General features: G+C 39.3%; 2 pseudogenes; one reads left to right on the top strand and one right to left on the bottom strand.

The window, feature by feature from the left end:
• Positions 1-1,469: 1,469 nt before the first annotated feature.
• Positions 1,470-3,937, top strand: LOC126598975 (uncharacterized; annotated as a pseudogene).
• Positions 3,938-4,623: 686 nt separating this feature from the next.
• On the bottom strand, positions 4,624-9,167 carry LOC126598974 (pentatricopeptide repeat-containing protein At1g52640, mitochondrial-like; annotated as a pseudogene).
• Positions 9,168-12,058: the final 2,891 nt, after the last annotated feature.

Genomic DNA, 12,058 nt, shown 5'->3' with positions numbered 1-12,058 from the left:
AACAGGCTTATCAAGAGTCAACCAAAGAAAAGCGGCGTGCTTAAATTGCTCAAGGTTTCACTCCATCTCCCTTCTATTTTCTTCCTTTCCATACATGGGTACTTTTTATTTGTTATAAATACCGGCACAGTTTGGGTTTGGAATGCTATACATGTTTAGGATGGGGTCATGCAGGGTTGTACAGATATGAATTGCCCCAGTTATGTTTCCCTCGTTATATACACCCATGATTCCTGTGTTCCAACTAAAGCTTAGTTATCAATTCCCTTTTCCAAGTTAATGTTCTTTGCGGCCAGCACTGCTTTTAATTCATTTTATGCCTGTAAAATTAATATACACCTATTCTATCTTGTAGTTTGCATGAACTGGGTTGCTTATTACTAAATCTTTTAATAGTTGCTGGTTTATGTGTTCTAATCTGTCTGCTATAGAAGACAGATAAGTAGTAGGTTGCATTTATACAGCTTACTATGGCATTCCCATTTCTTGTTTTGATCAAAATTTTATTATCGATTTTATTTGTTCATAATTATTTAGATGGATGGAAAAGTGAATAGAAATTGAAGTTAGAGAAAATTTGATATGTTGTTGAGTAGACCATTACCCTTGCAAAAAGTGTGGGACCTTGTTGTCAAATTTCTCACTGAGCATGTGAGTTCATGATGATCATATAGCTCAATGGTTTAAAGCTAAGAAAGCAACGTCCATAAACATTATATATTATTACTTCCTTTAATTTCAATGACTTACTTCATTAGTCTAAACCAAACCCTCCAAGTGAACTATTTTGAATTGTATAGGTTGTTGGGCCTTGCCTTTTATTATACATTATATTATCATTATTACCTCCACAATTTGATGAGTCTTCAATAGACTAACGTTTAGCCTATGTGATTGATTCTTTCCTGCATGATTGATTCTTTCTTAAAATCACTTTCAAGTTTATATACCTGCTGTGCTTTGCTCTGTGATGGTTTCTAGGGTTTTTTTCATGTTGAAGCTCTTGTTTGTGTTTGCTTAATTTTACCAAGTCCAAGTATGTAAAATGAATTTAGCGTATGTTGATGCTCCATTCATTCCTGTGTTGGTTTTTTGCATGTGAAGGTATGGATGAATATGAGACTCAATTCTTTGTTCTTTTGAACATTTGGATTATAATGGCATAAGTCTTTACTATGAATGCACAATTGTTGAGGTATAGACAACAACAAAGGAGACAACAGGAAATAGCTAGTTTAGAGCAGAGGACATTTGTTAGACTTCATGTTAGGAGAGAGGAAATAAACCGTATCACGCGATTGAGTGATACTCAATGCTTGTGGGAGCTGTGAATGGATAGGAATGCATTTCCAGTTTTATGTGATTTACTACAAACTCGTGGTGGATTGGTAGATGATGGTCATGTTACAATAGAGGAGATAGTAGCTACTTTTGTTAACATATTAGTCCACCACAATAAAAATAGGTCAATGCAAGTTAGATTCATTAGGTCTGGTGAAACTATTAGTTGGTATGTCCGCAGAGTATTGCGTGCGTTGCTCAGTTTGCAAGATGTGTTGTTTGCAAAACCAACCCCTATCCCAGAGGATTGCACGGAATCGAGATAGAAATGCTTTAAGGTAATCATCATAATAAAATCATTAATAACATTATTATTTGTAGTTGCTAATTAAAATAAGTTTTTCTTTTGTCTAGGGTTACTTAGGAGCGCTAGATGGAACATACATAGGGGTCACTGTGCCTGATGTTGATAGACCAAGATATAGAACAAGGAAAGGTCATATAGCAACTAATGTGTTAGGCGTATGCACACATGACCTCAAATTCGTATATGTGTTATCCAGTTGGGAGGGATCAACTATTGATTCGAGAGTTCTTGGTGACGCTGTTACTAGAGTTAATGGCCTCAAGGTCCCAACTCGTAAGATAGACAAGCACCTAGTATCTTTCCTTACCTTTGTTGGCCAACAACTAAAATTTATTATCAACTAATATAGGTGCATACTATTTGGTTGATTCGGGATATACTAATGGTGAGGGTTTTCTAGCACTGTATAGAGGCACTAGATACCATTTGCAAGAGTGGGAAGACAATTCACGTGCACCTAGAAATCATGAAGAATATTTTAATATGAAACACTCACGTGCTAGGAATGTTATTGAGAGATGTTTTTGTCTCCTCAAACGACGTTGGGCTATCTTACGAAGTCATTCCCACTATCCAATCAAGATTCAGGGACAAATGATCACCGCATGTAGTTTACTTCATAATTTTATCAGAATGTATATGGTGGTTGATCCTGAGGAAAATGAAAGGCTTGCATTTGATGAATTACCTATAGGGGAAGATTTACCAGAAGTATTAGCCTACATTGAAACCGTTGAGTCAAGCCAGATATGGACTCAATGGAGGGATGATCTTGCAAGAGAAATATATGATGAGTGGAGAGGAATGAGGGCTTGAAAATTGGTTGACATGGTAGTTGTTGTAATTGTCTTTTATTGAGATGTGGACTCAATGTAGTTGTTGTAATTGGCTTGAAAATTCGTAACATCAAGACTATTGAGATGTTTGTTATTGTAATGTGGTAATTGGGAGTTATTTGGATGTTATGGCTTCTTTGATATGTTTATTTGTGTTACTAAATTTTAATAAATTTTAAAATTAGGGTGTAGTTAGTTAGGATTTTATAAGACCTTTGAGGATTTTATGGCTTCCTGCATTCCTCAAAAGGTATGCATTTTTAGGGACATAGATCTATGCATTTTTAGGGAAATTTGAGAAAGTTGGAAGCTTTTCTGCAAAACCTCATTCGTTAATTTGGTGGCTTTCAATTTGTACAGCTAATAAATAATTTTGATTTGGTAATTGATTAGTACAACTAATATAAATTTAGTCATTGTCATTTGATTGTGTTTCTAATTTAAAGATTTCAATGGAAACAACAATACATGAATGTGGTTTTCTATTCATTATAGCTATGTTTATTTGTGTTACTTATGTAATATATGGCTTCTTTGATAGATTATATGGCCACCTCACGTAATTAGATTGATCATGAGGAGGATGTACTACTTACCATCCTCGAGAAGATGGTTGCTGATGGTGTTGGGTGTGAGATCGGCAGTTTTAAGGCTGGTACTTTTGTAATGGTTGCCTCCAAGATGAGGGAACAGATTCCTGGCATTAATATAGAGCCGAAGCATATACAAAACAAATTGAAGCGTCTGAAAGAAAAGTATTCATCTGCATATGACATGATGAATACATCTGGATTTGGTTGGGATGATGAGAAAAAATGTGTTGTTGTGGATAATGACGAAATACTACAAGATTGGGTGAAGGTAAATTTTTTTTCTTATTCTTTATCAATTAGATGCTTTGAAAGTATTAACCTTGATTTCTTTGGGTTCTTATTGTAAAAACATCCCAATGCATCTTGCAAACCAAATAAGCCATTCCCGTTTGTATCCTCAGTTATATACGATGTTTGGGAGAGACCGAGCCACAGGTAGTATGGCTGAATCAGCTGCAGATGCAATTGAAAATATGGGTTTGGAAAGTGAGGATTGTGAGACTTCCAAGATGCCTCCACATTCACCTACCCCATCTCCTTCTGTTGCTACATCTAGCGCATCTCAACTTGTTAGGAAGAGGAAGAGGAGTAGGAATGATGGTGATGCAAACATTGTATCTGTTATCAGTGAAGGTTGGAATAAAGCTGTTACTGAAATGAAGAAATTAGGTGAAAGTTTTACTTTCAGAGAAGCGAAAGCTAGACTACCTTCAGAGCTTCAGGCCATGGGTCTTCCATATGATCAGGTGCTAAGAATTTCAATGAAGTTAGTGAAAGATACCGATCTGATGGGTATTGGGACTACCTTGGATGACTCACAGAAGCCAGATTTCATTAAAGTGTTTATGGAAAGCCTTTGAGCATTTGGGGTTTTAGTATTTGTGGTTTTAGTATGATGAACTTTATCAACTTCTAGTGTTTTCATTATTGCTTTAGCAAGACATTATTTGTTTTTTAAGTCAGGACGAATGTTTGATTTCGGATATTTCATGTTTAAGTTATGCATATTTCATTTTCTTTGTTTAAGTTCTGAATGATTAAACCCTAAAACGTTTACGATATGCATGATCATTAAACTTATATATTTTTCAACATTTCTCATGTGCGTGTTGTTTGCCACGCAATGCAATGGGGAAAATTTAGAGGGGTGTCCTTCGAAACACGGCCAATTCTAATGTTTGCAGAACCTCAACTCCCACAACAACAACCCACAATTGAAAGGACCAAAATTAGGGACTAAAAATTGATTTGGGGTGTGGGTTTTGCAATTTGCATAATAAAATTTGATGGGTTTGTGCTGAAAATTCGAATGGAGCTGTAGCAAAATATCATGGAAGATTCATAACTGCCAGCAGGCTGTAAGACTGACCACCAAAGCATAACAACAACAATAGTTTACATACCAAGTAACAAAAGTTTCATTGAGCATGCCTATACAAATAGACATGCAAGAGTAAGATACCTATATTAATAGACAAATTGAGACATGGTAAGGTCAGGACGGGACTACACCTTACAATCCATCTGATACACGACCTTTGGTTCATCAGTCACTTTCAAAGTCACTCTCTACACTTCTCGATGCTATATAAGCTTTATTATCTCTCAGCAAGTTTGCCAACTCTTGTATTAAGCAAGAAATGCTTTGTTCCATCTTACTTGCAAGTATCTCAATATGGTCGAGGAGCCCTAAACCCCTACTCCGGTTACTTAGCATCTCAACAGTAGAAAAGTATGGTGGTATACCTTCATCGATCATTATCTCAAAGTATTTACAAGCCTCCTCTAGTTTACGTTTCTTCTTGCATAAGCCATGAATCATGACAGAGTATGTTGAAACATAAGGATAAAATCCTCTCTTCCTCATACTATCCCAAACTTCAGTTGCCCTATCAAATCTTCCTATCCTGATTAGCAACTTAAGCACCATATTGTAAGTATGTCGATCGGGCATGCAGTTGTCTTTTTCCATTCTAGATAACAGCCTGAGAGACCCATTAACCTCGCAGTGATCACAATGATAAGCCTGGATTGCATTGTAACTCCATGTATCCGGCATAACACCCCTCTCAATCATTTCATCCAAAAGTTGGTAAGCCTCTTCCACCTTTTCGTTCTTACACAATTTCTTGATAACACAATTGTAAGTATACACATTGGGCAAAATATTATATCTCCTCATCCTATCAAGCACCCTAAAAACTGAATGAATATCATCCACCTCACAATAAGTACGAATGAAAATCGAATAGGTACAAGCATCCGGTTCAACTCCATTCGAACCCATCTCCTGAAATATCTTATACGCCTCGTCAACTTTCCCACCTTTACATAGAGCCTCCAAATAACTATCATACGTAGGCACATCAACCAAACATCCTCGTTCAGTCATTTCATCAAACAACTTACGTGCTTCATCTGAATCACCAACGTCTCCCCAATCTCTCATCAAAAAATACTATAAGTTTGCGCATTCAACTGAAACCCAATCTTAACTTTATCAAAAAATTCATGGGCATACTTGACATGCTTTCTTTTACATAATTTGTAAAGAAGCTGATCAAGATCATGAACACTGGGCTTAATAAACTCAACCATTCGATTTAAAGCTCGAATGCCATCGCGAGGCAAATTAGCTCTACTATAAACCTGAAAAATAAGCCAAAAAATTTCCTGGCCAATATCACAACACTTGGACTCTCTCACTTCTATGAGGAAATCCCACAACACAGCATATTGCTTGCTACTTCCTAAAATGTCAATCAAAATGTGATAGCTTTCAGCACTATGTCGAAAACCCGGAATTGTTTTAGCCCAAAGAATGAACCTGTGTGCAGAAAGCCCAAGATTTTTGCGGCGTTTCAGAACTTGCTCAACCAAGTCTGTGGAGATTTGGGTAGACAGAGCGTTGAGGGAGAGCTCCAAGTTGTGGTGAGAGTTCCTATGGTCGCTGAGGATGCGGGAGAACTCACTTACCAGGTGCGGTGATGGTGGAGATGGCGGGTTGTGGTGGGTGAGAGAAGAGAAAGGGTGGCGATGAATGTTGGGTTTGGAGGGTGAGAGAAGACAGTGGAAGATAAAGAAGAAGAAGTAGCAGTGGCGATCTTCTGTGTTGCCGTAAGAAGGGTTTTGGGTATTTTAGTCATTTTAATCTTTTGGTTCCTTTCCGTCCATGCGCTACCAAACGCATGACGAAACAGCCATCTTGTTCCATCTTGCGCGTACCAAACATAACACAGAACATCTGTTCCGTCCCGTCCCGTTCCGTCTGCATACCAAACGCTACCTAGATTCACGTTGGATTCAATTACAAAATTCAAGGCATGAAAGCCGAACATTATAGCCGTTGCCCACACAAGCAACGTGACTATGGTCACGTGCAGGGCACACGAACATCTTAAACTCTAACAAACTAAACACGTGGTAAGTTACACACCGGTTAGATTATATAATCTTGACCGTTGATTACAAAACTTAACACTTTCAACAATTAAACAAACCCCTGCAGAATTGAACTTCATCTTCATGCATTTCTGGGATTTTGATCGTGCAGCAATGCTTACTTGTCAACAGGTGGATCAGGTGGCTTATATATGATTTCTTTTCCTTTAGCTATCTCTTTGATTTAGCTTGATTTAATGTTTTAGAATATGTATTTGGGTTACGAGTTATGTTTTTAATTCTTTTTAGTGACTAATCGATCCTTGCTGACGGAAAGCTATGGGTCTTGAAATCTGTTATACTTTCTTAAATTTCTTGATACTGATTTGCTGCAAAAAATCTTGCAGCTGCTGCTAATGGTGGTAGATATGGTAATAGGAAAAATTATGTGGTGACCAATCAAAACCGAACACGTTCTAATTCTAGTGAATTCTTAACACCATGTCACTATCCCACGTCGTATGGTCACCTTCACGCACAATAATTTTTGTGGAGTTTGGCTGCCAACTGATACGAGTATATTCCAATTGAGCTCCTGCACTACCTAGGGTAAAGTAGCCTAGAATTCCTAATCCTTGTGGATTAAGAAATCCTTATTCTACTTCGGCATACTTACTTTTCCTATTAAGTTTAAGACTACTGCATAAATCCTTTGCCTATTAAGTTTAAGACTAATTTTCCCCATCAAGAAGCGAATTTTTAGTGTTTTAAGATTATCAATGCGAATTTTAAATTGAGAATTTATTCGAGATGAGCTCTGTTAATCAAACAACTAGCAGAACTAATTAGATTTTGCACTTGTTTGGGTTAAAACTTGAACTTTGGGCACAAGCAGGAGTTGGCCCAAAAGGAGGTCTGAAAAAAAAGGAAAAGCCCGAAGCCCAGCCAAAGCCCAGAGGGCAGAAAAGGTCTTTCCCGACTAGGTGCATATCATTTGCACCACTTGCTCACCTGCCTAGAGACCAAGTGGTATAGACCAACCAGCTAATCAGCCCAAAAGCACTTTACAGTGGCAGTACAAGTAAATAGCTGATGAGTCATTACCCTTCAAGCTGCATTCAGGCAAGATTACTGCTACAGGAGGCCAAACCGAAGTGTCTATAAAAGAAGAAAGAGAAATCAGAGATAAGGACACTCAATCAAACAAACAAATACAAGCACAAACTCGACTCAAAAGCCAGATTTGCTTTTAAACGAAGCAGTAGTCAGCCCAAGCCTTCATCCCTTTCGGGACCTTGTCCTAAGCTTGCTGTAGTATCGATTTCTTTCTGCAAACTCAACTCCTTACCTCCTTTTCTAAAGCTCTCAAACCCCTTGATAAACCACAAAGATAGAAAGTTGCAAGACTATCAGCCTTGCCCGACCCTCTTTGTTTTTGTCTTTTCATTCATTAGCCTAGCAATATATTATATACTTCCAATTGTATTCAAGTTATTTCTAGTAAGATGATGATTAAAAGACTCTCTCAGTTCTTGAATCCGATTTGAATATGTCTTCACAGTTCAAACCAGATCTAAGTTCTAAGCTTTCGGGCATGTAAGATTGATCATTCAAAAGTCCTTGGCCTCAAGGCATAAAAAAAGAACCTTATGTGGACTTAACCCATCCACGACAAGCTTTGATAACAAGAAGTCCGAAGTTACTTGGGGCGCAAGTAATCGATCTATCTCTTAGTTTTATTTCTATTATATTATGATTATAGTAGAACGTTTGAGTATAGAATGAATTCTGATGGGAAGCCTCAAGGCCTATATCTAAGGCCCTGCAAAGGCACCTATTTGGGTTCATTCTGCTCTGCGGGCTCAGATAATCAGAAGTATAATGGTTATAACACTTCTGCAAACAATAAAACAGACATCGTATATTCGAGTATTGGGTTAGTTCTTAACCGGAAGCCTCAAGGCCTACACCTAAGGCCCCATAAAGGCACCTGTCATAACTAACATGGCCTCTCGGGTATATGTACAACTAAAACTCAACATCCATTTTACATCTGCCGTGTTAAAGATGGCAGTGGCATGCCTGAGCACTTAAAAGTTAATTTTGATTGTGAGCCTCAAGGCTTATACCTAAGGCCCCACAAAGGCACTTTTCAAAGTTAACTCTATCCTTCTCTTACAGCCTTGCCCGACAAGCCCGCCAGTGAAGCAGAAGCCCGACAGAAAGCATCAACCGGCGCCAACCTCTCGGGGAGCTGTGTGCTCGTCGGCTAGGAGACATCCCCAACGGAAATCCTAGCCACGAACATAGTTTCAGCACGACCGGTGGGATACATTTGATCAAAAGAAATATGTCAAAACGACCAGAAGATTTGCAAACTGCTTTGTTGCAAATGCTACAAAGACTGGAGAACGCCTCCGCAGGTTTCAGGCGGGAAGCCGACCTGGTTATAAAACCAACTATTCCTATATCTTTACCTCAACCTGGGGGAAAAAGATGATAGGGAAAAAGAGAGACTTAAAACCAACCAGCCAAAGGAAGCAGTGATGGATAAACATACTGTCCCTTCTTATAGGCCCCTATAAATATGATCAGTATGGCCTGGGCTGAGAAGGGGAAAGAAAAGGTCACAAGGGAAGAAGAAAGAAGATTGGTTGACAAACTCACAAAATGGGTGGTCAACTTGCCCGAATATCCAAGAGCAGTCATAATCAAAGGGATGGTTTTATGCAGTAAATGCCAATGCGAGTATGAGATCGAAATACCACCCGCAGGAGCCCTCATGGATCATGGACTGATCAGGAGGAATGAAGAAGAAAAAAGAAAAGAGGCACATGAGAAAGATAGGCGGACTGCGGGAAGGGATACTTCCCGAAGCGTTTTTCAACAGTTAGAAGGCGATTCCCAACCTAGGGCTTTGTCAGAGATATTTCGCAATCATGAAGTTTCTGAGGAGGCAGAAGATAAAGATGCCAAGAAGCTGAAAAAGAGAGGTGTAAAGCACTCTCAGTACGACCATATGGGAAGAAAAGTCAAGAGGAATGAGAGGATAACAAATCCTGTCAAAAAAGATAACCCTGCCCGTCTCGGGCAAAAATGGTACGTGGTTGGGAAAAATGGATAGCCCGTTAAACAAATGGGAGCCTCCATGGTCAGAAGGGTTCAAAGGCAACACAAAGCCTACATGAACTCCTTAAAAACCCCTGCGACGTCGGAAACATCCAAGAATCAAAAGTTGGAGAAAACGTCATCTGGGGGGAGTAGTCAGCTCCGCTGGATGAGTAAAAAAAAGGTGGAAAAGGCTAATAGCAAGACTGAAGGCGAGGGAAACCATGTGCCGCAAAGCCTACACCTTGGGAAATATAGGATCTTGAGGAGAGCTCAAGAAGATATGATCATGGTACCAACTCCCGGATGGAAGACAAAGCCCATTTGTTTCGGAACTGTTTCGCCTAAAAGAAAATCACCTTTTCTATCATTAGTGGATCCTTTCGGCGAAGTTCCAAAGCAAACACCGTATTCGAGCATGAATCAACAGGATGGGGCACCAGAACCACTACTCTCAGCAGATGCGATGGCTTGGTTAGATGAGTTGATGGACCAGATCGGGAGCAAGAAAGAAGAACTGCCAGAGCCTAGCAATTTTCATATCAACATGGCGTATGTGCTATCCGCCATGTTTAGTGCCAGACCTAATCAGCCTGCCACGATGGAAGGTGACTATATGACAACTAAGTCAATGATGGCCCATGTCAGTGTTGAGGTAGCTGAAGAGGGAGAGTCGGGAAGAGCTAAGTCATCCGAAGCATCTAAGAATGGTCATTTAAGGATCTATACAGATAAGATGGTGTTCAGCCACCCAAACATTTCGATTGCCAATCATCTTAAGCCAATATACGTTACAGCCCATTTGGAAGGAGTGCCTTTCAAAAGAATTTTAATTGATGGAAGAGCGGCTGTTAACGTACTGCCAGCCAAACAAATGAAAAAGTTGGGGAGAGGCACAGAAGTTCTTATTCCTACAGACTTCATGGTTTCTAGCTTCTCGGGCGCTATCACCAAGACTCATGGGATATTGCCTTTAGAAGTGGATTTGGGGTCTAAACAGATCATGCTGGCATTCTTTGTGGTGGATTGCACTTCCACCTATAGAGCCTTACTTGGAAGAGATTAGATCCACCAAAGTCTTGCCATACCCTCCACTTTACATCAACAAGTGGCTGTTTATCATGAGGCAGACGCAGAGGGACTAGGTTTTTAGGAGATGATAGAGGCTGAAAGGGTAATTAAGTTGGCTATTTCCTAGCAAATGTAAAGAGTCTGTAAGTTGGCTATTTCCTAGTCTTAGGATTAATTATAACTTGCAAAGGTTGGAGCTTGTGTTAAATGAGGAGCATGATTAACCAATATTACACGGCAAAGTTTTTTTTCTGGTAAGAATCATTTGCATTCATATAGGATTTGTGTTCCCTATTAAAGATTGATTTGGTGTGGGATTCTAGGAGTCTATTCAAATCTACAGTCTTAAATAAGGAAGAGGTTTAAATAAGGCCAATCTCTTTGATTATTAGGAAAAAGAGTTAACCTAGTATATAAGGGGTTGTGTTGGGAGTTTTACAGTAGACCTTTTGCACGCTAAAGATATTTGTGAGATTGTTTTATAAGGTCAAGGGGGAGGAACAAAAGACTGTTAGATTCTTAGCTTTATCTAGGTGAGAGTTTGAGAGCATAACACATCATTCATTCATCATGGAACTTAGTGTAAGCTTTTCCTGTGAGGAAGATCATCAACCTACGTGAATCGGTGTTCATCCAAGAGAAGGTGAAAAGGACGTGGTCTAGAAGACAAGAGTATTTGATCAAGCTTCTGTTGTAGTATAAGAAAGTATCAATTGAGTCTTGTATTATGTCCTTGAGTTTTTAGTGAAATTGGCTGTGTGCCTTGAGGTTTTTCTCTCCTGTGTAGAGGGTTTTTTCCTCGTGCGAGATTTCATACAAATCCTTTGGCTTCGTTTATTTACTCTTTTGATTTTTGTTGTGAAAAAATCAGGATTGAAACATATTTCAATCATGCATATTGCATTTAACCTTGATCCATCCAGATTTACAATTTCAGAGGCCGAATCACGGCCATTTCTCCCTACAACCAGTGTTGCAGAAGCAAGTTTCTACAATCCCAACGTAGGAATTTTGAAGTGTTCAGGAGCAGATGAGAACGGCCGCCCTACCAAGGTGATGGCCCAAAAGTTTCTAGAACAAGGAATGTTCCTTACTAGAGAGGAGTGGGATAGACCTTGTATTATCCCAACGCCCCTACATCGTCAATGAAAGAACAAAAAGGGAAGGATCAGGTAATGGCAGTCAGATCCTTGATTAAAAGATTGTTGGTGTATGGGAAATGAAGAAGGCAAGAAAGGGAGCTCTTAGACAGAGAAAAGCAGGAATGGCAGGTAGGAGCTTCGACCAGCCAGGATGAAAGTAGGGAGGAATCTTGTAGAGAATAATTGGAGAGGGCCATCCAAATGGCCGAGTGCATATATGACCTAGATGGGCCAGACGACCTGCCTTAGAGCCCGGAGCTAGTCGAATTTTTTTGTGCA

This window comes from Malus sylvestris, chromosome 14, assembly GCF_916048215.2.
Source record: "Malus sylvestris chromosome 14, drMalSylv7.2, whole genome shotgun sequence".
NCBI classification, from domain to species: Eukaryota; Viridiplantae; Streptophyta; class Magnoliopsida; order Rosales; family Rosaceae; genus Malus; species Malus sylvestris.
The sequence above is the reverse complement of the archived record's forward strand: the minus strand, read 5'-3'. Positions and strand labels throughout refer to the sequence as shown.